Here is a 27,836-nt window from a genome sequence, read left to right as displayed (position 1 = left end):
GCATTTTCTGTTAACAGCACACAGAAATGTGATTTTGCTCTGGATGGTACATGGTCGGGAGTACTCATGCGTGCCAGAGATCAAGGCATTTCGCCTGATGAGGCCTTTTTCAGGCTGGGAGCACACCACCTGTGTAGCTCTGACCCAAACCCTGTGCTCTCTGCTGACCCATTCACTCCATGACTTGATCATGACGAGGCGTGGAGCACCAGTCCTCAGTGGACCACTATCACTGCAGGGGCCAGTGGGCAGGAAGTCCATGCTCTTACAACGTCTTCTAGAAAACTGCCGGGGGCGGGGGTCAGTGGGAGGCTGGTAGCATCAGTGTCAGTACAGAATGAGCCTTCCTGCCCACAGAAGTGGTCAAGTGTGCACTGCTGCCTGCTGGGCACGCTGTGGAGGGGCCAACGGGTGGCCTCTAGAAGCCCTGCATGCGCTGAGATCCCAGGCTTCTCTGATTCAGACCCCCAGACAGGCTCTCAAAACCAATTTTTTTCTCCTTTGCACTTGTAAAGGGACAAGTAGAGCAAAAATAGAGCTAAGAGCACTGTCACACAGAATCACAGACATTCAGCTTGCAGAGGAATCGGAATTGCCTTCTAGTCCCAGCTGCTTTCCAATAAAGTAAGGAAATAACACTGCTACAAACGCCAACACTTTGATTCAGCTCAGGTGAGAGCTGCAATGAAACACAAGCCTCAAAGTCACTGGTACTCACCATACTCAGTGGCGAAAAGCTGAAAGCCCCTCCTCTCAGGTCAGGACCAAGTCAAGGATGCCCACTCTCGCCACTTTCATCAACACAGCACTAGAAGTCCTAACCAGAGTAATCAGGCAAGAAGAAGAAATAAAAGGCATCCAAGTCAGAACAGAAGAAGTAAAATGGTCTCTATTTGCAGATGACATATCATACATGGAAAATCCCAAAGACTCCATAAAAAAACTGTTAGAACTAATAAATGAATTCAGTAAAGTTGCAGGATACGAAAATCAATACGCAAAAATCAGTTGCATGCCCATACACTGACAACAAACTATCAGAAAGAGAAATGAAGAAAACAAGCCCATTCACAACTGTATCAAAAAGAATAAAATACCTAGGAATAAATTTAACTAAAGAGGTGAAAGATTTGTATGCTGAAAACTACAAGATATTGATGAAAGGAATTTAAGAAGACACAAATAAAGAGACCTATTCCATGCTCACAGATTGGAAGAATTAATACTGTTAAAATGTCCACACTACCAAAAGCAATTCACAGATTCTATCAAAATTCCAATGGCATTTTTCACAGAAATAGAAAAAACAATCCTAAAATTTGTATGGAACCACAAAAGACCCTGAATAGCCAAAGCAATCTTGAGAAAGAAGAATAAAGCTGGAGGTATCACACTTCCCGATTTCAAACTATATTATAAAGCCATAGTAATCAAAACAGAATAGTCTGGCATAAAAAGAAACATAGATCAATGGAACAGAACAGGGAGCCCAGAAATAAACCCACACATATATGATTAATTCATTTATTATATAGGAGCCAAGAATATACAATGGGGAAAGGACAGTCTCTTCAATAAGAGAAAACTTATTGGGAACTTATACGGAAATGTGTTGGGAACACTGGACAGCCACGTGCAAAAGAGTGAAACTGGACCACTCTCTGACATCAGACACAAAAATTAACTCAGAACGGATCAAGGATTTGAGCATAAGACCTGAAACCATAAAATTTCTAGAAGAAAACATGGGCCGTAGGCTCCTTGACCTCAGTCTTGGTGATGATTGTTTGGATTTGACACCAAAAGCAAAGGCAGTAAAAGCAAAAATAAATAAAAGGGACTACAGCAAATTTAAGAGCTTCTGCACGGCAAAGGAAAACAAACCTGCACAGCAAAATCAACAAAGTGAAAAGGCAACCTACCAAACCGGAGAAAATATTTGCAAATCATATATCTGATAAGGGGTTAATATCCAAAATATATAAGAACTAATACAAATCAACAGGAAAAATTAATCCCATTAAAAAATGGGGAGAGGATCTGAATAGCCATTTTTCCAAAGGAGACATACAGAAGGCCAAGAGGTACATGAAAAGGTGCTCAACATTACTAACGATCAGGAAAGCGCAAATCAAAACCACAATTCAATATCACCTCATAACTGTTAAAATGGCTATTCTCCAAAAGACAAGAAATAACAAGTGTTGACGAGGATGTGGAGAAAAGGGAACCCTTGTGCTCTGTTGGTGGGAAGGTAAATTGGTGCAGCCACTATGGAAAACAGTATGAAGATTCCTCAAGAAATTAAAAATAGGGCCAGCCCCGGTGGCCTAGTGGTTAAGTTCAGTGCACTCCACTTTGGCGGCCCAGGGGTCAGTTCCCGGGCATGGACCTACACAGTTCTGTGAGCAGCCATGCTGTTCTGGTGGCCCACGTAGTCAAAAATAGAGGAAGATTGGCACAGATGTTAGCTCAGGAAGAGTTTTCCTCAGGAAAAAAAAAATTTTTTAATTAAAAATAGAACTATCATATGATCCAGCAATTCCACTTCTGGGCATATAGCCAAAGCAAACAAAACCACTATCTTGAAGAGGTATCTGCACCCCCATGTTCACAGAAGCATCCTTTACAAGAACCAAGACATGGAAACCACCTAAGTACCAAACGGTGGATGAAAGGATAAAGAAAATGTAGTAAGATATATATCTATACACATACAATGGAGTATCACTCAGCCACAAAAAAGAAGGAAATCCCGTCTTTTGCGACAACATGGATGGACCTTAAGGGCATTATGCTAAGTGAAATAAGTTAGAAAAAGATAAATACCGTATGAACTTACTTATATGTGGAATCTAAAAAAAACAAACTCAGAAACAAAGAACAGATTGGTGGCCGGCAGAGGTAGGCGGTGTGGGGTGGGGGAAATGGGTGAGGGTGATCAAAAGGTACAAACTTCTGGTTATAAAATAACTAAGTTCTGGGATGTCATGTACAGCATAGCGACCACGGTTAACAATACTGGATTATATATTTGAAAGTTGCTAAGAGAGTAGATCTTAAAAGTTCTCATCATAGGAAAAATTTGTAACTATTTATGATGACAGATGTTAACTAGATTTATTGTGGTAATCATTTTGCAGTATATACATATATCAAATCATTATGTCGTATACCTTAAACTAATATAATGTTATATATCAATTATACATCAATAAAACTATGAAAAAAAAGCATATAACTTGATGTTGAGTAAATATGAATGTATAGTGCTAAAAGAATAAAATTACCAAAAGCAAAAGGCAAACTTGGAAGCCACATACTGTAGAAGGCAGAGCTCACCAGCCTGGGCTCCCACATCTGTGTGTAGGGCAGGGGCTCCACGCTTCCACTTACCCCATCCTTGATATTGTTGTCTGGAACTAAACTGGACTGGTTTTGTAAAGGAAAAACAATCTATTGTGTTAAGCCACTGAAATTTGAGGGTTTATTTATTATAGTAGCTTAACACTAATCCTAACTAATACTTGTCCATATACATAGGCTTTTGATAAAGATTAAACAAAATAATAGACATAAAACATCTGAGTCATAATTGCTCAATAATGGTTGATCCCTTTCCATTCCTAAGTCTGATACTCACCTGAAAATATACCAATAACATCATTTTTTTTGCCTTGGAGCAAGAGTTTTCTAAGAATATTTAAACGGACAGATTGGGGCTAACCCCTCAAGCTTATTATCAGGCAACATTTTGGGGAGAGTTCTGACCATTTACATCTTTAAATCACTCTGGGACCTGGAATATTATGTTTGCCTTGAAACCTGACATGAAGCTGAGGGTCGAGGTCCTGGAACAGGGACACCCTCCTCACTCAGTGCACGGCAGGCCCTGTCAAGTTTTCCAGAGCCGGTCATACTTACCTATAATTTACTAGGGATTCTAAAAAAAAAACAAGGCGACGGTACTCAGCAAGAAATGTCGGGGAAGAAGCTGTTGACTGACGCAAGGGCCTTTGAAAATGCAAACCATTGGGGCAGCCGTGATCATTGTTTACACACCAGTTTCCACAAATTTAAGCTAAATGAGCAAATACTTATTCTGTAGTATTATCATCATAAAATTGAGTTTCTGAGCTGAGTTTCTGTCTACTACATAGGACATGGAGCTAACCTGTAATATTCAGAGGTTTGCTTTAACAGCCATCTCGCAAGGTCTGTTGCGTTGTTAGTTGGCACTATTTGTTGTTAACTGTTGCAGTATCCACTGGGTGCCACAGGCCTTCACAGTGGTGGGAATGTCTCTCGTAGATTGTGTTCAGCAAGAGTGTTGTGAACTCTGTTGGTTATGGAAGATTGGCTGCCCACCAACCTCGTGATAACTAACCACAGACAGCCATACTACTGATCTTGTTATAACTGATTCAGTCAGCATGGAGATCTACGTCTCCTCTTCTCAAGTTAGGAACATACCGGAAAGTCTTTGTTAAGAAAAATAAAGCATTCTAACAGATTAATTTAAAACATACTGCAAAATCTTGTTCTTCCCGGAAGGACTGGCTTCTATAATTTTGCTGGCTGGTGGTCATCAGAATTCTGGCCCTTTGGCAATTTCCCATAATGCTCTTGGGATGACAACCAAACACTGCCCACAGCCTACAAGGCCCCACTGTCAGTCCAGCCTCACCTCTAGCCTCCGCACTAGACCCCTCAGCCATCCTGGCCATATCTCAGCCTCACAGAAGAGCCTTGCTACTCGAGGACTCGGGGTCTGTGTCCACACGTGTCCTCTGACAACCCAATGAAGAGATGGGTCAGCTGGCCAGGTGCCTGGAGTGCCAATCCATAAGGGACCCCAGCTCACACAAGAAAGAACCCGAGATGGAGAAAACTGTACCTTTCTGGAGCTGCTCGGGGCAGGGAACAGAGGTAGGACCCCAGAGGACATCGTGGAGCCAGGAGACAAGGCCATTCGATTGCGTTCTTGGGAGGACTCTGGTGAGCCTTGGCGGGGATAGGGGGTAGGTTTGAAGCCAAGGCTGAAATTTCCAGGAAAGCAAAGCATGAGAGTGTGTTGGTTTTAAAGCATGTCCACAAATTCTCTGTCACATCTCCCATCAAAAGGGGGTTCTGGGTCCCCTGAGTAGGCTTTGGGACTGCCTTGAGGAGCAGAATGGGATAGAAATGATGCTGCATGACCCCAAGGCCGGGTCAGAGAAGTCTATGCAGATTCCACCTGGCTCGCTCTCTTGGGCCACTTGCTTTTGGAGCTCTGAGGCCACCACGCTGGATAAACCACGTGTGAGGCCCCCAGAGACAGGGATGCCCACGTAGTCCCCAACTGTGGCAGTCTTCCCTGCCCAGGCATCAGACACATGAGGGAGAGAACCTTTGAACAATTCCAGACCAGCCACTGCCTGAACAACCATGTGAGAGACCCGAGCAAGAAACACTGGCTGGGCCCAGGCCACCCCCAAACCAGGATAAGAGTTGCCTGAACCAGGACAGATGCTCAATCAACATTTGTTGGGTGAATGAATGAAAGGACGAGCGAATGGATGAATGAACAGAGAAACTCACTGCAGCCACCAGCAATACCAGCAATCCATCCTCTCTGCTTCCTCCAGCCAGTCCCGCCTCTCTGTCTCCTGACCAGGCCACAGATCCCAGTTCAAAGCTCACTTTCTCATGGAAGCTGCCCTTGAACTCCCCTGTCCAGATCAGCATCCTGTCTGACACCCGAGTCGCCCTGCATTTCTCCTTCAGGACCCCTCTCAGGACTATCATCACATAAGCAAATAACCATGTTGAAATTCCAAGCTGGCCAGCTGTCTCCTGGGATTGACCATAGACCCCCTGGCAGCAGGGATGGTGTCCGTCTGTTCATAGGATTCTCCAGTGCGGGACGAAGCCTGGCATGGAACTGGCTGAAGGCATGTCAGAGCATTCCTGGAGAACTGGCAACATACAGCTCAGCTATCTTTACTCACAACACTTCCGACACCAAACGTGTACGGTTTTTTTCTCACACCAATTCTCCAACTCTCTGGACACCGGGTGCGTGTTCCACAATTCAATTCAATTCTGACGCTGACTACCCAGAGTCAGTGTCAGACTCGACAGGTTTAAGCGCGCAGTCCCACAGACTGCGCCACTTCAGACGCCAGTCCCAGGAATCGGGTCCCCAGCTTACTTGCTTCTGTCTGACTTAGCTACAAAGTCGGGGGGTTCTCACAACCCCCACCCCTTTCAGGTTGGGTAATTTGCTAGAACAGCTCACAAAAGTCTGGAAAACACTCTACTTAATGCTACAGTAGATTTACAATAAAGGAATAAACTCAGAAACAGCCACATGGAAGAAACACACAGGGCAGGGCATGGGGCAAGGGCTCGGGGCTTGTAGGCTCTCTGCGGGCAGCCATCCTCCTACCACCTCAATGTGTGGGCAACCTGGAGGCTCTCTAACCTGGCTGTGGGACGTTTGTGTAGAGGTGCATTGCACAGGTGTAATTGACTAGATCATGGCCACTGGTGACTGAACTCCACCCCCAGCCCCCGGCCCTCCCTGGGGGTCAGGGGTGGGGCTGAACTTTGCAACCCTCCGACCAAGCCTCAGTCTTTCTGGAGACCAGCTCCGATTCTGAAGCTACCCAGGGGCCTCCAACTACCAGTCATCTTATTAGCATATAAAAGACATTTAGCACTCTGCAGATTGCAAGGATTTTAAGAGCTGGGTGCCAGGAACCTGGGAAAAAGACCAAATATTTATTTTTTATGATACCACAACAGCCATCCCATTATTAGAAGAATCGGCCTCTCACTACTAGCCTGTCCTCCACCAGGCTTTCCAGACCCACTCACACCCTGAAGACCCTCACCATAGAGACCCCAGGGAACCCCAGAGGTTGAGTGTCTTCTTCAGGGTTACGCAGCAGTCAGGGGAAGAGCTAGAATCTGAAGTGGGCTCTTCTGACTTGCCAGTTCAATGCTATTTCCATTCCACTACGCTGCCTCCAGGAGGTTTTCACGGATGCTAAACTGCTCTGGAAACATCATACTCCCTCCATCCAACCACGATGCTTTGTTTTTCATAATGGACCATATGGAACAGGTGAAGCTTCTTCATATCTCACATAAAGGATTCAATATCTACATATAACAAGAGCTCTTGGTGATATCTTAGGCACCTCCCTGCCAAATACCTAAGGGATGAGCCCTGAGCAAATATCTAATTCAGATTTTAATTCATCTCCTGTTTACTGGAAGACCCCGTGTCCATTCTGCGCCGAGGGTGACCCTTTAGCTTCCCTTTCTTTTCTGTTACTTGTCATTCCCAGGGTCTCTGGAGATTAAGCACCTCAATAAACTAAGATGAAGACCACTCCGGGTGATCTGCAATAGTTCACAAGACAGCACCTCTGACAACTGAGCTTTTGAAGACAATGCAATGACGGGGGAAAGAAAACGTGAACATTTTTAATGTGACTGAATGTGAAAAAAAAAAAGGATCCAGAACCGTGCACTGCACGACGCTCAATTTTTTTAAATGTGTACATGTATATGCCTGGAAAACTAGGATGGAGAGAAATACAAATTTAAGAATGACATGGCACTCTTCAGCTTGGCAAAAAGTAAAAAGATCCTTCATCTCCAGTGAATGTCAGTCTCCATGGGGACGAATTCTTTCACACGCTCGATGAGAGGGTTAATGGAACGGAATTTGCAAAGAACTGATGATCTCTTACAACAATGAATACACACACCCTTTGCCCCAAGAATTCATATTCTGGGGATCAATTCTCAAAAAACGCTAACTCCTGGGTAAAAAGCAGCAATAGGAATAATTATCAAAATTTGAAAAGAACTGAAATGTTCATCCATGGGGAAGTGGCTGGATAAATTATAGTTTGTCTATACAAGGGAACACGATTCAGCCTTAAAAAACAGAGAGATGGACTTAGGTGTGGACGTGGACAAACCTCCAGGAGATACTGCCAAGTAAGACAGCTGAGCCAGAGAGCGCGCTAGTAGCTGCATAATAGATACAGTAGAATTTCACGTAGGTAAAACATATATTTGCATATCTCAGCATATATTTGGAAATTTTAAGAAAACATCTAAATTTACAGGAAAAGGTCTGGAAGGAGACAGCCCCCAAATTAACAGGGGTCATCTCTTCTGTGGAAGTTCCCATATTTACTCATATATTCACTGCTTTGTTTTTACAACGTGCTGTGTACAAATAAAAAAGATCAGTTATGACAGATTATATTGTTAAGGCAAAAAAGCAAGCTATAATACAGCATGTGCAGTTTGGACTCAATTATGTGTTAAAGATACGTTACAAAACTGGACTGAGTGGTTTGAAATGGGTGGCAGTGGGAGTTTTTATTGTTTCCTCTTTAGAACTGTGAACCTAATGCTGTTTTTAAAAATGAACAAAAGTAACATTAAAAAAAAGAGAGGAAGATGGGCGTGGATGTTAGCTCAGGGCCAGGCTTCCTCAGTAAAAAAGAGGAGGACTGGTAGTAGTTAGCTCAGGGCTAATCTTCCTCAAAAACAAAAACAAAAACAAACCTTGGGGGCCTGTCCCAGTGGCTTAGCAGTTAAATTTGTGCGCTCCACTTCAGTGGCCCGGGGTTCACTGGCTCGGATCCCGGGTGCGGACATGGCACCACTTGTCAAGCCGTGCTGTGGTAGGAGTCCCACATATAAAGTAGAGGAAGATAGGCACACAGATGTTAGCTCACGGCCAGTCTTCCTCAGCAAAAAGTGGAGGACTGGTGGCAGATGTTAGCTCAGGGCTAATCTTCCTTAAAAAACAAAAACAAAAACAAAAAAAACATTGGAGGCCTGTCCCAGTGGCTTAGCAGTTAAATTCATGTGCTCCACTTCAGGGGCCCGGGGTTCACTGGCTCGGATCCCGGGTGCGGACATGGCACCACTTGTCAAGCTGTGCTGTGGTAGGAGTCCCACATATAAAGTAGAGGAAGAGGGGCACAGATGTTAGCTCAGGGCCAGTCTTCCTCAGCAAAAAGTGGAGGACTGGTGGCAGATGTTAGCTCAGGGCTAATCTTCCTCAAAAAATAGGAAAGAGAAAATATACCCTTAATTTTATGCATGGTTATGGCTGGGATTCCAAGTAATCTTAATTTTCTTTAAAACAAATAAATTGCAAAACAGAAGTCTGGCTTACAACTCTTTAAACAGGTGATGGGATCCTAGAAGACGTTTCTTATTTGTAGTTTTCTGCGTTTTCCAAATTTTCTTAAGCAAACATGTATTACTTTTAAAATCAGAAAAAAAGTAACAGAAATCGAAATACGATGTACTCCTGAAATTTAAAAAAAACAATAAAATCAGAAAAAAAGAAAAGCTGTAAATGTATTTAAATTATTTTTAAACAACGTAGTTAAGGAAGAAGTCACAAGGTGGATACATGATAAATCATAAAGAGACCAGTGGTTTTGAAAGAGAACCTCCTTTCAAAACTCAGCAATGTGGAACCTGATGTGTAAGAAAGATAAATGCAGAGTTCACTGGGTGAGGCCTAGGGCCCCACTTTGCAGAGGCCTCACCTACCGCGGAGCCCAGGGTTACAGGACCTCCACTGGGAAATGCAGTGTATGGAAGACTGAGGCTGCAGGGGCTCGTGGCCGGGGCTCTTTGGACTGGGTTGGTCAGAGAGGGCTTCACGGAAGAAGCAGAAACTGTGTTAAATGAAAAGGGCAGGGCGGACGTCAGTGGGTATGCCTGGTGACGCAGGCATTTTGAGGATAAACGAGGTGTACAGTGGTACAGAGGCGGGCGAAGCCCACCCCTTCCTGCACTGTTGACTGATGACAGGCTTCGAGTGGTGACTCATCAGTGAACAGGGCGGAGAACAGTTGGCACCAGACTGGTTCCTGTAGGAGTGGGGAGCCACAGAGGGTTCCTGAACACAGGCATGACAGGGTGAAGGTGGCATTACAGAAACATCACTCTGGGGCTGCGGATGGATATGCTCCCGTATATTCATCCCACGCTCGAGTGACAGCGAGGCCCTGGCAGCAAGAAGACAGACAACCTTCTGGGCCTTGACACTTGGGGGCTTGCAGCTCATCGTCACTCAACTGATCGGTTTTGCCACAGTCGTGCTGCCTGTGGTCAGAATGTCAGGCCAGGCAGGCTGTGGGCCTTCCTACAGTGCTGTCCTGGAAGTCACCCACATTCCAGGGGCAATGGGCCTGGGGTCCCCAAGTCACAGCTTATGGTGCTGCCGTGGGACTGAGATCCAGGCCTGTTACTCCATCACTTACCTACCAGCTGTGACAACTCAGACAAGTTACTTAATCTCGCTGAGCATCAGTTTTCTCACCTGTAAATGGAGATTCAGTTATTCATTCAACAAATATTTACTGAGTATCTGCTATATGCCAAGTATAGTCATGGACTGGTTGTCAGTAGGGACCGAATTCGGTCCAAAATGCCCAACCTCATGGATTTTAGGGAATGTAAAATTACCCACTTCATAGGTTCGTGTGTGGAAGAGACGAGATAGTTGCTGGAAAGCACTTAAGGAGTAACGATTTGGCACCTAATTCCAATGTGTGTGGGTTTTTTCCCCATACCACCAAGCAATGCTCCAACACCAGCTCAGTGTCCTCCACTGGGAGACAGCATCGGATCCCACAGATGAGGGTTTGGTTCCACAAGACTGCCCCCCACCCCGACTGCAGACACCGGCCAATCGCAAATCCAGGTCGTCACCTCTGCTTCTGACACACGGGCTACAGATCAGGTTACAATGACCCCCTCTTTGGGTTTGATTAATTTCCTAGAACGGCTCGCAGAACTGAGAGTAACATTTACTTACGAGATCACTGGTTTATTATAAAAGGTAACTCAGGGACAGAGAGATGGAAGAGATGCACAGGGCAAGGCATGGGGAGAGTGTGGCGCTCCCACCCGCTCTCCTAATGCACTGTCCCCCACGTCCACATGCTCAGCAACCTGGAAGCGCTTCGAACTCCACCCTTTGGGATTTTTATAGAGGCTTCATTACACACACACACACACACACACACACACACACACACACACACACGGATGACTAATTAAATCACTGGCCCCTAGTGGCCGATCCAGCCTCCCGCCCCGTCCGCTCCCCAGAGGCCTGGGGGTAGGACTGAAAGTTCCAATCCTCAATCCTCGAATCACTTGGTTGGTTTTCCCAGCAACCAACCCTCATCCTTAGGTTACCTGGGGGCTTTCCAAAAGCACCTTATTAACATAACAAAGGATGCCTTTCCGGTCTCCTCACTGGAAATTCCAGGGGTTTTAGGAGCTCTGTGCCAGAAATAGGGACGAAGAACAAATAGACATATTTCTTATTATAAATTACGGTATCACAGGTAGTAACACTCCTCCACCTCCTCGTTCTCATGCCCATTCCCTACAGCGCTTGGCACCAGGACATCCAATAAACACCTCAGGACTGGTCTGAGTTTCCGGCTATGGACAAGTCCCCACCTGGAAACAAAACACCATACACTCAGCCCCGCGCTTGGACTAGCAAGAAGCTTCCTCTCTCTGCACCCCACCCTCCAAGACTGTCAACTCCACCTTGACAAACAGGGCCGGGAAGGAAGGAAACCACCCTTGGGGCCACTCATCACTGTGAAGGCAGCCGACAGCTCCTGGAAACCCTGGCTCAGCCCTCGTTTCCTCGGGGAGATGAGCACCTCTGTGGGATGGTGAGGGCCGGTCCCCTCTCAGGCAGTGCTGACCAGTCCTCACCTGGAGGGGAACCCCTGATGGACATCCCCATGGAGATGACATGGCCCCTCCAATCAGCCTGGCCCAGGGAAAGGTGAGCCAGCACTCGGTAGATGTCAGCATTAAATGTTCATTTCAACGTGCTCACAGGGTGGGGAATAGGCACAACCAGGACATATTCTGAGCCAAGCGGCCAGCAGTATTGGTGTGAGTTAAAAGGAGAAAAAAAAATTTTAAGCCAACTTTAGAACCTCATCCTTGGGGCTCCAAGAAAGTACTCCACCAAAAATGTAGCTGGCACATATCTTGATATATAATGACAGCTTCAGCTTTCCTCACCAACTACATGCTGGTGTTCTGGTGCCAGCCTCTATTTTTATAGCTTGAGTAATGCCTGGGCAAAGGACCAGATGAAAATTGGAGACAGAGGAATGGGGCACAAGAGGTGATGGCACACGCCATGGGGCCCACATCCTACTCGGCTGCCAACAGCAAACCCTTTGGAGCAGAGTCTGGACAGCAGCCAAGCCCATCCTCCTCTGCAGCCTCATCTCCCTTGGGGCTGGGACCTAATCTGCCTTGTTCACCCCTATGACTCCAGGGCCTGGAGCACAGCAGTGTTAAATGAGTGAATGACATGCCGTCCCACCCCAACTCCGGCACGCTGGACTACTCGCCATTCTCCCTGAACCCCAAGAGCCCCTTCTCCTAACTCAGTGTCTGTGCCCACTTCACCTTCTTGGCCCAGATGCCTTCTTGATCTTGTTAACTCCTACTCATCCTTAAACTCAGCTCAAATGCCACCTCCCCCTAAAAGCCTTCCCTGAATCCAAGGCTGGGTGAGGTCCTCAGATATTGGGCAAGCACAGCTCTCTCAGAAAACTCATCAACACTACAGGCTCATGTTGGCCTCCTTGCCTACCTTCCCCAGTGCTGGGTGGCCACAGAGCTGAATAAGCAGCAGGTGCTCAGTAGGCGTGTGTGGGAAGGGAGGGAGGGGAAAAAGAAGGATGCTGTGGATGGAGAAGTACCTGTCACTGAAACCTACAACAAACTGAACAAGAACAAAGCACTAAACCCAAGAGACCAATGGATCATTCCTCAATGTTTACTGAGAAAAAATGGCAGGAAGTGGTGGGAAAATATTTCTCAATGGATCTAAGTGGGAAGCAGAGGTTACTGTTGGCTATGTCCTCTCCTCCCCTCCGGGTGTGGGCTGGGGTGGGGGCTGGAGAGGAAGAGAAACTTTAGAAGACGGATTGAGTGGGCACTTGAAAGGCTCATGGGCTTGGAGCTCTCTCAGGCTCCTCTGGTCTTGGGAGGATAAGGCCACTTCTTCTGGGGTAACATCCAACTACTGAGGGGGATCAAGTAGGACTCATTCCCTGAAAGCTGTTAAGAATGTCCTGGGTCAAGAAAGAGGGATAATGAGGACCTTCATTGTCCTGCTGGCCCAGTTCCCAAAGGTGGGACCAGAATCAAGGATTTCAGACAGATGACCTGGGAATAAAGACTATTTTTGGCTGAAGCCTTCTTAGCACAGCATTTCCTTCTAAGACAGACATCTCCAGTTGCCCCTCAGTATTCACTGTTCTTCCTTGTTAAGAGAATACTGATTTTGGGGGAAGACAGTGTGGAGGAGATTGCCAGCTAACCGGGAGAGCCATTCCTTCTAACTCCTAGGCAGAGGGCTGGACCACATTCCGCAGCCTCCCTTGCAGGGGATGTGGCCATGTGACTGAGCCCTGGCCAAGGGAATGTCAGCGGAAGTAATTCACCTCCAAGCCCGGCCCAAAAAAATCCTGCCACACCATCCTCCACGCTCCTCCCTCTTCCGCTGATTGACGCAAAGGAGCCGGGCAGCCTTGAGAGCCTGGGTCCCCGAATCACTTCTTGGAGGCAAGCTCCTCCCCGCCCCCGCACTGATCAGGCACAGCCATCTTGCACTTGTGTGTGAGCAAAAAGTAAAAGTTATCATTTGCGAGTCACTAAACATATTTGGTTTGTTTGTTTCCAGTGAGCCTACCTAACTAGTCTAGGCAGCAGTGTGCCCTGCTAAATACTCATGTAGCCCTTTCAAATGGGAGTGGTCACGTGACACAGTTCTGGCCATGAAATGTCAGGGGAAGTCTGCTGGATATTTTCAGGAAAATGTCTGCTTTTCTGATAAAATGTACCAGTGTGGCTGGAGACTCTTTCCTGCAGCAGCCATTTCTCCATATTGAAGGAAAGGCCAAGAAAATAATGAGTCTCAGTCCAGACAGACATCAGCTGTCAAAACCAATGCCCACAACCACCTACCTTCAGACAACTTGTTACACAAGAAAAATAAGCCATTAATTCTTTCAGCCACAAAGGTGGGGCTTTCTATTACTTGCAGCCAAACACAGTCCTAACTGCTTTGCAACCGCTCATTCACCCAAACTTCATTGAGGCCTATTTCATGGCAGTCCTTGTGGTAAGGGCTGAAGATTCAGAGATGAGCTGGGTGCAGGCCCTGCCCTCCAGGAGCTCCCAGTCAAGCTGGGGAATGGGCCCACAGTGGACAATCTGAAAGCAGTGGGAACGGATGCTCTGAGGACACTCAGCATCCCAGGGGGCGTAAGCAGTGGGTGGGGGTGGGTGCTAAGGCACACGGTTCCCACCTCCCTCCCTCCCTGGCATTCGTACACAGAACACTCCTCAAACTAAAAAGAAAAAAGAATGCGCTGTGCTCAGCCGAGCCCACTGCAATTACTGACTGCACGTTGCGTCATTAGACACCATCAATTAATGCAGCTGTTTTGAGATGATCAGCGGTCATTACAGCAAGATGCACAAGAGGAGAAAATAAAAATCATACGCCTCTAACTTAGAAATGCTGGAGACTATGTGAACTGAGGACGAGGCAGGCTTGCTGACATCTTCCTGCCTGCTGACGTTAGCCATCTCCTAAAGTATACTTTCTTTCTCAAAGAAGACATGGCGATTTTTCACCTTGAAGACAGAGCCAAAAAGATCAACCGTCCGTGCCATGACTGTTAACCATCGATGTCCACGCTTTGATTTTCAGGTCTGTTTCCATCAGGAACTGTGCTGGAGACAAACTCGGGACAGAAGATGGCCCCAGCTGAGAAATCAAGAGGCAACCAACCCAGAGAAGTGGGTGCACCTGGAGAACCATCTGGAAACTAGAGAAAAGGTCCTCCTTTTAACTCAATTCTGCCACATGCAAATAATGGTTTTCAAAAATGAATGGTATCATTTGCCATTTCTTCATTTTCCAAGTGTGGGGAAAGTATTTAAAAAAAAAAATGAAGCCTCATTGACTTCAAATTCCAGTAGTTTAAAAATGAATAAAAATAAGCAGGCTCCACATGAAGAGAACCGAGTAGCAGTTTTCCGGTCTGTCCAGGAGGTCCTAGTGCGAAGCGAGTCCGTGTAGAGCGAGGGTGTGCTGACCTCCCAGGGGAGAGTGCCCAGGTCCTGAGGCCGCAACCACAGGAGCCTTCTCTAGTCCTCGGCCCTTGCTGGAGGCCAGCTCGTGACTAGCTGGGCAGGCTGCCGTGCAGGAGTTTCTTTCTAGGACACATGGACAAGGGCAGGCGAGGTCTGAGGAGGAAGGACCTCCCTTTCCAGGACCAGTTATTAAACTCAAGCCTACCAACACAGTTTCCCACAGAGTTTCAGGTCAAGGAGGTTCTGGAAATGGCAGACACAGGAGACACAGTGGTCTAGCCTTCTGCCTTGGACTAGTCCCCTCGGAGCTGCTATGCCATTCCTCCCTCAGAGAACTGGGTCTCTGATGGGATCATGGGCCTCAGGAGCTGAAGAGCCATCCAGAGCAGTGACCAGCACTTGGTGTGTCCACCAGGACCAAGAATAGTGTTGGCAAACCAGGCCAGTAAACACTGAGTTCACAGTCTCTTATCACTCTTCACACTAACCACCTGAGGCCAGAGTGATAGTTAAACCATTAACTACTGGCATGTGTCAGACACAGACCAATCCAATGAGTGTCTGTCTTAAATGGCTGGCAAGGCCACCTCAGACCAGTGTGCACCAGCTGAAGATCATCAGTTCCTGCCTCCCTGCCATGGTCAACCCTTTATAGGCCACACACTAGCCTCTCGTGACCATAATAGGTGGCCAGAAGCCAGGTGAGTGCCATCTGGGAAATGTCTGCACTACCATTCACGGTCTTCACTATGAACTGAAGTATAATGTCCTCTGTTTCGTCAGGAGAGAGACTATGTGTGTCTTATCCATTATCCATCATCTCAGTGCAGTTGGTTGGCATCGAAAATGTATTTTTAAGGAATGAATAGTAATAACAGCTAACATTTTTTGAGCACGTGTTAGGCACTAAGTCCTTGTCATGCACTATCTCACTTCAGCTTCACAATACCATAAGGTAGGTATTATTATCATCACCTCAATTTTACAAATAAGGAAACTGAGGCACAGAGAGGTTAAGTCACCTGCCCAAGGGTAAAAGGCTAGTAATGGTAGATCCAGGATTCAAAGCCAGTCTGGCTTCAGGGTCGACACTCTTAACCAGGGCACTGTGCTGAATTCACACCCAGGTACTCTAGTACGGGGAAGGCATCCACAGAGAACCCCAGACATCCGCAAAGCCCGAGAAGCCCTGCTAGGAGGTTTCTAGTGCTGCTAAGCACACAGTTTTTGTTTGTTTGACTTCAGAACATTTTAAAGAAAACCAATTCCTACATTTACCCCTAAACAGGAGACTACCTGTAATTTTCAAATGACTATGTAACCACTTTGATTATCAAGCGACTGCAGCAGGAATATCTAGGATTACACAGTATTTCTCTGCTCAAGAGATCTGAATTCTAGGGGAAGCCTGTTAAACACCCTGTGGTCCCATGTCCTCATCTCTAAGATCCCAGACTTGCTGGATGGATTGAACGAGATCATGGACACAGCTGCTTATTTATAGGGTAAGGTACTGTATAAGCATATTTCAATAAAATGATGGATCAAAATTTCTATAGTCATCAATCTATACTTGTCAAAATTCTATACTTGCCTATACTGCTATGGGAGTTCCTGTTTATCTCTCTCCATGTTTTATTAACAATGTCAAAAGCTTAATAATTTCTATAAGACTGTGTCCCTCCATTATTTTTCTGGGCTTCCAGACATTTCTACAACTCGAATAGTTCTTCTCTACTTTAATCCAGCTGCTTCATTTTAGAAACACAGAGTTAACAAGGCAGCAAATGTTTTATTCTAACTTCAGATTTTCCTGTATTAGCAGATGACAAAGTTAGCAAGCAAAAGTTTCATTTTATTTTATAATTAAAAAGCTCAAAACAATATTGCTGCATTTCTAAAGGCCTGAAGTTTGGTGTCGGGTCCAAGAATGAGATAGGTCTAGGAAAGAAAGCTTTGGTTTTGCTGGTCAGAAAGACACCATGTCTCCATATAATTGAAGGGTGGGACAGATAGTATTCAAACTATTTGTAAATCTGGTGTACATGATGGCTCTAACCACAAACAGAAGTGGAGGGGAGTTGGGGGGGGGGTGTAAAAATCAGGTGCAAAACTTTTCATCTTAGTCTGTTTTTTAAAGCTCTGGTTTCTATGCTATTGGTTACAGTTCTAAGAAGTCAGCTATACAGAGAGCGGTAAGCAGACCAGAAAAGGATGCCTCGCAACAGAAACATAATGTATAAGTTGGGGAAGGGACAGTGCAAGTATAAACAGAATTTTCAAGTTCCTACATTTGGAGGGGAGGGGAAGGGGGAAGGGGGGAAAGGGGGAAGGCGGAAGGGGGAAGGGAGGAAGGGAGGAAGGGAGGAAGGCGGAAGGGGGAAGGGGGGAAGGGGGGAAAGGGGGAAGGCGGAAGGGGGGAAGGGAGGGAGGGAGGGAGGGAGGAAGGGAGGAAGGGAGGAAGGGAGGAAGGGGGAAGGGGGAAGGGGGAAGGGGGAAGGGGGGAAGGGGGGAAGGGAGGAAGGGAGGAAGGGAGGAAGGGAGGAAGGCGGAAGGGGGAAGGGAGGAAGGGAGGAAGGGAGGAAGGCGGAAGGGGGAAGGGGGAAGGGGGAAGGGGGGAAGGGGGGAAGGGAGGAAGGGAGGAAGGGAGGAAGGGAGGAAGGTGGAAGGCGGAGGGGGGAAGGGGGGAAGGGGGGAAGGGGGAAGGGGGGGAGGGGGGGAGGGGGGAAGGGGGAGGGGGAGGGGGAGGGGGGAGGGAGGAAGGGGGGAAGGGGGGAAGGGGGGAAGGGGGGAAGGGGGGAAGGGAGGAAGGGGGAAGGGAGGAAGGGAGGAAGGGAGGAAGGGGGAAGGGGGGAAAGGAGGGAAGGGGGGAAAGGAGGGAGGGAGGGAGGGAGGGAGGGATGACCCAGCCCAGAGGATATGGGTGAAGGCTGCCTCCTGGCTGCAGGAACTACTCCACAAGGCTCCTCCAGGTTCTTTTTTCAATGCCTTTTTAATCATTAACTTCCTCCACGCTCCTGGGACTGCTCTCCTCTTCATTATCGATCGACCTGTTCCTTTCCAAAAGCCAGTGGCTTCCTCAACCAAGGCCCAAGAAGACTCTGAGCAGCCTGATGGTCCTAGCAGTGGAGGTTCGCAGGCTGGGATCTGTGGCTCCGTTAGGCCACCCTGGATCTCTTGCCTTCTGGACCCAGAGCAGACCCTGCAATTCTTTCCAGATTCACAGGTGCCTCCTCATGGCTGTCTTGCAGAATCTCCAAGTTGAGGGAATTCAGCAGGCCCCAGTCGATCAGCAAGGCTGCCAGCAGGTTCAAGAAGGGTCCCTGGGACGCTCTTTCTGTCAAAAGGCCCACCATGCTACCAGAAGGCAGCTGCTGCCTCTTCGTCACCCACTCAGCGCAGGGGCGTAGACCCTCCCTGCTGCTCCCCCTTTCGCCACTCCCTTGGACTCTCCCCTGGACTCCCCTCATTATCTCAAGCGTGAGGTGGTTCCCCCAGGCCAGCCCCCAGACCAATGCTGCTCAAGGCACCATTTCCAAAGGGGCACAACCCTCATTCAAAAACTTAAAATGGCTCAGTGCTGTCCCACCTTGCTAAGGCCAGCTCTTAGCTGGCTTTTAAGGTCTTGTAGAAACCAGAACAGTGGGCCCATCAAACCTTATTTCAGGTTACTGTAGGGCCACACTTTTCTTATCTCAGTGACTTTGCTCCTAAGGGAAACCTCTATACCAGAATGTGGGCACATGTCCTTAACCACCAACCAAGAAGGGTGTGCCAGGGCAGGTTGCCGGCTGAGGCTACCCTCTGAAGGTTCAGGACCTTGGGTATTCTCCCATCCTCTTCCCTACCCCTCTCCAGACAGCAGCCTCTCTCCCTCCCTCCCTTTCTCTCTCACTCACAAACTGCAGGCATTAATTAAACCTCTTCTAGAAAACAGATTTTCACCAACTGCAGGAATTCTGAGTAAGAGCCAGACCTGGAGACAGAGACAGTCTGGGTAAGAAAGATAAGCCCATGATAGCTGTGAACCTGTGGGCAGTGCAGGGTCCCACATCCAAGTGGCATTCTGAATTCCAGCTCTTCCCAGATTCCCAGAAAAAGGGGGCATGGGGTGCGCCCGCACCCTCCGCCTCTGGCCGTACTCTCCAGGGCCGTACTTTGACAGAAGCAGAAGAGCTGGACTTCGCTTCTCTGCCAGTGGGTCACAGCCTCCTCCCACAGGCAGAAACATCTTTCCAAAACACCAGCCTCCCTCCCCCCAGAGCTGCAGACCAAATTGCCTGAAATGTGCAAAAAAGGGTGTCCCCAGCTCTCCGCAGGAAGCAGTTATTCAGGGTGGGCAGCGCCCACTGGAGGGAAGATGGTGCAATCTGAAGCAGCCAGTGGGCTCTGCAAGTGGCACTCGATCTCCCTGAGGGCTTCTTCCATCATGGACAGGGATGCGGGATGCTGGAGGGGCTGCGGCCACCGCTCAGGGCCTGATCGTTGGGCTGTGGTCACTCGCCCTGCAGCAAACAGCCTGAGCTCCCACAGTGCCCATCACCCCCTCGCCCAGCTCTGGGATGAACACAACTGACTTCCTTCGTGGAAATTCTGGAGTCCCCACGGAGGTTAGAGCCCCAGCTGTCAGAGCATGACCCAAATTGAGCTCTCTGCCCCAAATACATACAAAAACGAGTTTGTCTCTAGTGAGATTATCTATTTTTTTAAGAATTTGATGAATTTAAAGATAATTTGAAAACAATGCAGCAAAATGGAAAAACATGGGTTATGGACTCAGCCTGGATTCAAGACGGGAATCCGTTTCTTTACTAGACAAACACTGAATACCTAACACTTAGAGGGGGCCAGGCTGGGCCCTGGGGCCATAGAGATGGTCCTACCCAGACCCAGAAGGTGCTCCTGGCCAATGGGGCATCTGACAGTCAACAACTCCCACAGGATCTGGTGGGCACTCGAGCCTACTGCGCCCCAGTGGGACCTGGGCTAATTACTTATAAATTCCCTATTCAATGGTGAAAGAATATTGAGCTGATCACTATTCAAGCCAGTCAAAAGGAAAAAGAGTCAGAGACTGCAGTTTCACAGGCTCAGAGTGCTGTGCCCCCGGGGGCCAGGGAGCCCTTCCTGTCCCTGTGCCCAAAAGCAGCCTCCTGGGCATCAGGGAGGGTGGGAAGGCCAGGAGCTAATCCCTCCAAGAAAAGTACCCCCACATGTGCTTTCTCTGAAATAGGCAGTTAATTTAATGCGGACTTAACGAAAGCCGAGAGCGCGGATGGGGCAGCTCGCGCGGCTTTCAGCTGCAACCATGCCGCTCCACCTCTCTCCCGGGAACCGACGCTTTTCAAACCATCTGCTTTACACTTTCTTCCCACAGATGTCCAGACTGGGCAGCAACACCTCTGAGGAGCAGGAGATGTTGCCAGGCCGCGTCCGCAGTCCCGTCACGTTCGTAAGGCTGGGCTCAGCCTTCTGCAAATAGCAACAATGTCCCCAAGTTGCGAAGCCCTCTTGAGGCCCTCTTGGCTATCCACCCCATACTTCCCCATTCGCACCTTATCTGATTCCACGTCTCTTCATTTTACTATTTCAATGCTTACAAAGCACCTCTGCCTTCCCACGAAGACACTGGTCACCCAGGCTGCGACAGCCTCGCTCCCCACGGGGCCCCTTCGCCACCCCTGAACGCCCAGCCGGAGCGGGAAAATATGGCTCCACATCCTCCTGCCCCGCTAATCCTTCAGCCATCCACAGGTACAACTTGAAAGACCGCTGCAGCCGCAAGCAAAGCAACCTGCTCCACGCAAATCCATTTTTTGTGTGTGACAAAGCCGGCTTTTTTAAAAGATCGCGACAGACGCGAGTTCACGAGCAAAAGCGACGCCGTGGGGTCTAAACCACGCAGTCCTAACCTGAGCCCCCAGAAGCGTCAACCGGCGCTCGCAGCGACCCCTCCGCGGGGCCCCGGGACTCCCGGGCGCAGGGAGTCGCTTGAACCAGCCCCACCCCCGGGAAAGGCCGCGGAGGAGTGGCCACCTTCTTCTCACCTGGAGCCCGGCGGGGTCGCACCCGCCAGGGAAGGGGGCTCCCGGGAGCTCGGGCTGGAATCGGGCGGCAGGAGCGCTGGGGCCGAGCGGGAGCGGGTTGGAGGGGCGGGGACGCGGGTGGAGGGAGGCTAGGAAGGCGAGGCGCGGAGCTGGAGGTGGGAGGCAGCAGGCAGCGGGGCTTGGGGGAGGCGCCCGCCGGGAGGTGGGGGCGAGGGCCCGGGGAGAGAGCGGGGGAATCGTGGGCAAGGTTAGAGGGCGCAGGGGCTCGGAGGGCGGAGGCTGGGGCGCGGGGCGAGAGGGGTGGCTTGGGGAGGAGGAGCGAGTCGGGGCTGGGGTTTGGGGAGGGCGTGGGGATGGAGGAGGGAGTTTGGTCGCGGGGTTCAGACCCGGTGCTCGGAAGCCCGCCCCAGCCCCGCACCACTCTCCCACCAGAGACACTGCCCCGTCGTCCCGCCAGAAGACCCCTCGATCTCCCCACATCGGACCCTAGAACGCCCTCCCGCCTCGAGCCTCCGCGCCGCTCAGCCCCAAAGGCAAGCACCCCGGCCCCGGGCCGCGCCGCGCTCACCGCCCATGGTCCCGGCCCGGCTCCGGCTCCGGCTCCGGCTCCGCCGCTGCGCGCCCGGTTCGGCGCTTGCCGCCTGCTCCGCCCGGCGCGGGGTAGGCGAGGGCGGCGCGCACCCAGCTAGGGGCCGCCAGGCACCCGCAGCGCCCCCTGCTGACCCCGCCGCGCTCCGGGCTCGGGGCTCGGAGCTCGGCCCGCCCCGCGCCGGGCGCTCGAGCTCCGCCCCAGAGGCGGCGATGCGGTGCGGCCGGGCCCGGGAGACCGGCGCGAAGGGCGTGCGGAGAGAGCGCTGAGTCGGTAGGCCAAACACAGTCCCCAGAAACAGGCCAGTCCGCAGAGCTCCCAGCGTGCGAAAGCCACGGTCCCGGGCATGCTGAGTGCGCAGGGACCGCGGCCACAGGCGCGCGGGGCGGCTGCGCGCCTCGCAACGGCGGACTTGGGATCAGGACTCCGCGGACGCGCGCCTAGGCCAGAGGACACGGACCCGGCCAGGGCCCCGGGGCCCTGGTGTGGGTGCCTCTGGACCGTATGCCTGGCCCAGCGCCGCCCCGATCCCGGGTCGACGCTGGGCACTCGTTTGGGGTCCGCCACCGCCGAGTGACTTGTCGCGTGGACCCAAACTGTCACGATTCTCGCCACCGTCCTCCCTTCCCCACCCCCCCCCGCCCCCCCCCGTGCACGCCACGGTTCTCTTCCGGCGCCGACCACATCCGGCCGTGTGTGTCAACTCTTGACCTCGTTGCTCCCGTTTCAGGATGGTCTGCAGGCGCCCTAGGGAGGTCGCGGCCCGCGCAGCCTCTCTCCGCACCCCTTCCCGGCCCCGCGGCTCCCTCGGAGCGAGCTTCTGAAGATCCACAGAGCGCTTGAGTGATTTCTGTAACTGCTTGTTAGACATCCAGAGGCGCGCAGCTGAACTTGATTTGATACGGTATTTGTGGCTCATTCTTTCAAATGTTGGTGGTGATTGCTACGTGATTTCTCTGTGGCAGATGATCTGAGCAACTGCGGCTGTCAGAGAGGCCTTTGGTATCAGTTGGAGGACTACAGTGACCCTTTTGTGCCCCGGCACGACTGGCTTTGAGCACAGTAGACGCTCAGAAAGACTTACTGCTGTTTGCCTTCGAGGCGCGCTTTCCGGAGGAGCTGGCCGCTTGGCCTCTTTGCTCCTGTGTGATGTCTCTCTCCCGAATCCACACGCTACACCCAGATGTTTTACCCATATTTCTGCCTACCCTCCGGTTTTCTGCTTAGAACTTTGCATCTCAAATCAGCACTTCTAGCACCAAATTGGATCTCTCCCCGGCTCTTGCGTGGTCTCCCCAGTCCCCCAGCCACCTGGGATGCCTTCCTCACCTGAAGGCTCCCGTGTCCAGTCCAGGTTTGCTTCCAAACCTGACTAACCTGCCCTCCTCGCCTCGTTGTCGGAGCTCCTTCCTGCCCTGACACAACCCCTCCCACACCAGGAGCCGTGGATCTGCCAGCACAAAATCTTTGCACTGTCGTCTTTACCATCAGCCCAGACTCCCCTACCTGCGTCTCAGTCCACCCTAACCCGGCCAGCACCTCTCCTTCCCTCCACAAGCTCCTCCTGATTGTCCGCTCACCGATTCCAGGCTCTGCACCTTCACTGGTGCTGCCTCCCTCTTCCTGACATGGGCTGGTCGGGCGCTTCCTGCTGTCAGTGACCGACAATCCAAATCACACTTGCTTAAGCAAAAAAAAATTGACCGACGTGTAAATGAAAAGCCCAGGGTGTGCCTGCTTCAGGCCTGGAGTTAGTTGCAGGGACTAACGACTTCGGACACTCCGTCTCTCAGCCTTGCTTCCTTCCACTTGAGCTGTAGGGCTTGGGTCCCACAGGACACCCCAGCAGACCCAACCTCACAGCAGCAAGTCCAGCAGAAAGACAGCTTCTCTTTGGCAAGCATTCCTGCAAGCCCTGGGCCTGGATCACTGGCAGGGTGGGTCACCTGTGCGTTCTGTTCTCCCAGTCACTGTGACCCCATGGTGGGTCAGTTCTCTCTGATACCTTCTCATCCCCCATAGGGAACATGTGGCGGTTGCTGCTGGATCCCTTCTGTGTCACGGGGACTAACGGTGACTCGAGGGCACCATCTCAAACCATTTCCCCATACAACATGCTACACCACCGCTTCACTTTGCTGCAGCCCTCCTGGGTGGCACAGGACATCCTGTAGGGCAGAGTTCCAAACAGGAAGTGGGGCACAGGGCCCTCTCTGTTCACAGCTTTCTCCTCAGCCTATCTGGGATTTCTCTGTTTGTACCATACCCCTCCCTAGGTCAAAACTTGGTGGAAAGTGGCCTCAGACCCCTCAGGGAACCAGGTACCCTCGTCTCCCTGGACTCGTCCTCTCAAGTCTCTTTCCTCACATTCCCTGTGCCCTGAGGGCTTCTACGCTACCTTCCATTCTGGAGAAGGCGTCCCCTCCCTGCTCCCTGTGGACTTTGGGTTCTGAGTGGTCCCCACCCTGCCCTGCCTCTGGGGCAGTAACACCTCGTGGCTGAGCTGCAAAGGAGGAAAAGGCTCAAGGAAAGAAAAAGAAAATTTCCTCCAGGGAAAATATATCAGGAGAAGCACTTAAAGACCATTCCGCCCATTAAATCTCTTTCCTCTGCGGTTGTTGAGGAGCTAGGACGTTGGCCCGAAGCAGCTGGTGGCCGTCTGGCCAGCACCTGGGGAGGCTGTGCCAGAGGAAAGCAGAGTCGAGAGATGGGCAGCTTTCTGTCGTGCCTGAAGCGGGGACCTAGACTTTTCAAGTGTATGCCCAATAAACCCCCCACTTACCCCCAAGCAAATTAGAATTGTTTTTCTGTCACTTGCAAGCAAGAGGGTCCTGAGCAGTACAAACCCACTGCACAGTGCCTGGCACATTGGTTTCTGCAAAACAGTAATCATGATTTCAAATCATCATCGTTTGTCATCTGATAGAGGAGCTAGTGATGGCCATCGATGGCTGTAAAACAGTAGAAATGACAAAGTGCGGTGCCACTGGCTCATAAGCTTGGTCTCCCCTTCTATTCCCAGCCTGCCCCTTTGTCCTGTCCACGCACATCTTGGCCCCAGGGAAACGCTCAGCCTTCACTGAAAGCTGAACCCACCCATCTTATACAAATAGTCCCAGGCTCACTCAAGTCATGAATATTCTGCTAGGCAGCATTTGCTTCCCTTTTACACCAACAATCCCTGCCTACTCCACGAGCAGCTAGGAGCAGGTGCCCATCTTCAATTCAGCTTCAATCTGTTGAGCAAAAATTGAGCAAACATTTGTATAGCCTCCTTTGTCTTGCTCTGTAGACTTAGGGAAACAATGGGCTACTGTCCCCACCCTTAAAGGGACTTTACCATAGGGGAAGACGACGAGTTGTCTAGGACAGAGACTGAGGTACCCTAACAATACCAGGGAGTCCTCTAGGAGAGGGGGTGGTTTATTTGCACCAGATTCTAAGTCCCAAAGGTCTGGGTTGCCTGCACTCCTGCCTTACAACAGAACAAAACGTTTCTTTTGTTCCCACCACAATATCTAGGTTACAAATATTATTTTTAAGTTCCATTTATCATGGGTTTTGTTTCTCTGGCTATATGAGTACCCATTCATTGGAAAAAATACAAAGCACACATATAGATGAAAATAAAAATTATCCAGAATAAGGTTGTGTCAAATAATATAGTAGAGAACATCAAACTTAGATATAAAGAGAGAAGACTATCCGTGCACGCTTCCATCCCACTGTTGGCCACCCCCGGGCCTCAGGGAGATAAATATCTTGCAAAAGGCTAATGGTCATTTCTTAGGTTCTTGCAAAAATGCTGCATTCTCCCTAACACAAGTATATTTTTAAAAACTGCAATCCGGGCCTCCCAGCTCCAGGGTGGTCTGTTCTCTCATTTGTGTATGCATGATTCATTTTACTTACTACCAGCTGCAATGCTTTCTCCCCACCCCCAGCAGCCTTACTGTACAAACCCCTTTCCCTCCTGAGAGTCTCTAGGTACAGCAAACTCATTTTACCATCTATCGGGGTGAAATTTAATTAGAAAGACAAATCTGGAAGAACAGAACACAAAATAACCATGTTAAGTAAAAATAAGAGAGGGCTTCGAACTTGACCTTGAGTCAACAAAATCACAAAGAACTGAAGTAATTTGCTGAATCCTAGATCTAAATATTCACTTTTGTCCTCTAAACTCTGAGCCCAACTGAAAGATGTTTCTAAGGAAAAAAGGAACAAACAAGCACAGATGAACTCACACAAATCTCGTTTAAAATCATAAAAGGACAACAAGGGTTCTGACTGTCTTTGTCATCTCCAGCAGGGCCTGGCACATACTTTATAAAAATTGGATGAATGGATGAATGGGCCAAGAGTCCGTCCCTCTTATTTCACAATTAGAAGCCAATCAGGAAGGAGGCAAGAGGAGAATGGGACCTGGTGGAGCTTTCTGCAGTCTCACGGCTGCTTGGGAGACAAAAACTGGAGTTCAGTGTCCATGAGAGAAGTAGGGCCCAGATGAACACCCAGGCTTCAGTTAGGGCCCCAAACAGAAATGATGGAAGCGAGAAAACAGCCTTAAAATGCTGAAAGAAGTCATGGCCAGTGTAGAATTCTGTGCCCAGAGAAAACGGGACGAGGGTAGTGCTGTAGTCCCAGATCAATTGCAGTGCAACATTGGAACTAGAATCTAGGCCTCCTGAACATCTCGGGGCCCTTTTCACTGAACTAAGGTGATTTTGGGTTTTTTTTTTAACCCCACATATATTTTAAAAATATAAATGAATTTAGATTCATCCACTGAGGGGCCGGCCCCGTGGCCAAGTGGTTAAGTTCGCATGCTCTGCTTCAACGGCCCGGGGTTTCACTGGTTTGGATCCTGGTCGCGGACATGGCACCACTTGTCAGGCCATGCTGAGGAGGCATCCCACATTCCACAACTAGAAGGACCCACAACTGAAATATACAACTATGTACTGGGGGGATTTGGTGAGAAAAAGCAGGAAAAAAAAAAAAGATTGGCAACAGTTGTTAGCTCAGGTGCCAATCTTTCAAAAAAGAAAATTCCTCCACTGAATGAAGAGAAAACATTTCAACATTCTCCAAAGAGGAATGGAATGAATTTATCTTACAGCAGCTTGAATGTTTTCAGAAATTGCACTCCAAAGCCAGTTGGGGTCACCCATTCTCTTAGTGTATTCAGGTTTCTTATATTTTTTTAACACTGGCTGAGTTGACTTGGGTTCTGAGACCTTTTGCCTCCAGCTCAGGCCTCTCTGTTGAGCCACAGACGAGGTCACCCAGTTGCTTACTCAGCGGCTCCACCTGAACCTCCACAGACTCCATCAGGCTTAAAACTGAACCCTTCATCTGACATTCAGACCTGCTCTTCCCTACCTCAGGGAACAGTGCCTTTGTCATCTTCCCTGGTCTGCAAACTAGACACATGGGAAACATCCTTTTCTCCCTCATCTTTCATCTCTAGTCCTTTCCCAAGTCTTGCTAGTCATTCCCTCTTTAAATATTCCTCCAGTTTGCCCACTTTGCTTCTCTCCATCACCACCATAGTCCAAACCACTCATCTGCTTTCTATCACTGTAGAGTGGTTTGCATTTGCTAGAATGTTATATAAACAAAATCACACAGTATTTATGCTTTTTTTTTTTTTTACTTAGCGTAATTATTTTGAGATTCATCCACGCTGATGCTTGTATCAATAGTTGGTTTTTTTGCTGAGTATTATTCCATTGTAAAGATATACCACAATTTGTTTCTCAGTTCACCTGTGGATGGACATTTGGGCTGTTTCTGGATTGGGCTATTACAAATAAAACCGCAAGGAACATCTGTGTATAAGTATTGCCACTCGTACCAGTGAGCACGTGCTTTCATTGCTTTTAAGTAAACATCCAGGAACCGGCATGGCTGGGTCACTTGGCTGGCATGTATTTAATTGTTTAAGAAGCTGGCAAGCTGTTTTCCGGAATGGTTGGACCATTTTATACTCTCTCCAGCAG

The 27,836-nt window shown here is 49.3% G+C and overlaps 1 protein-coding gene and 1 long non-coding RNA gene across 5 annotated transcripts in view; one reads left to right on the top strand and one right to left on the bottom strand.

The window, feature by feature from the left end:
- PXYLP1 (2-phosphoxylose phosphatase 1) overlaps positions 1-21,968 on the bottom strand; it is a 68,197-nt gene extending 46,229 nt beyond the window's left edge. The window contains exons 1-2 of one of the 4 annotated variants that reach the window (XM_070238233.1): positions 21,811-21,894; positions 21,243-21,318 (exon numbers count right to left, since the gene is read on the bottom strand). The gene's annotated coding sequence lies outside the window, so the exon portion shown is untranslated. Of the gene's footprint in view, positions 1-718; positions 2,814-21,242; positions 21,392-21,810 lie in introns of those variants that run through there. The other 3 variants (XM_070238232.1, XM_023621020.2, XM_070238235.1) reach the window with 3 other exon arrangements.
- A 6-nt stretch (positions 21,969-21,974) lies between these two features.
- Positions 21,975-24,624, top strand: LOC138918086 (uncharacterized). The gene is made up of 2 exons (XR_011427045.1): positions 21,975-22,104; positions 22,562-24,624. It is a non-coding gene; the product is annotated as an uncharacterized lncRNA (long non-coding RNA).
- Positions 24,625-27,836: the final 3,212 nt, after the last annotated feature.

This window comes from Equus caballus, chromosome 16 (assembly GCF_041296265.1).
Source record: "Equus caballus isolate H_3958 breed thoroughbred chromosome 16, TB-T2T, whole genome shotgun sequence".
NCBI lineage: Eukaryota > Metazoa > Chordata > Mammalia > Perissodactyla > Equidae > Equus > Equus caballus.
The sequence above is the reverse complement of the archived record's forward strand: the minus strand, read 5'-3'. Positions and strand labels throughout refer to the sequence as shown.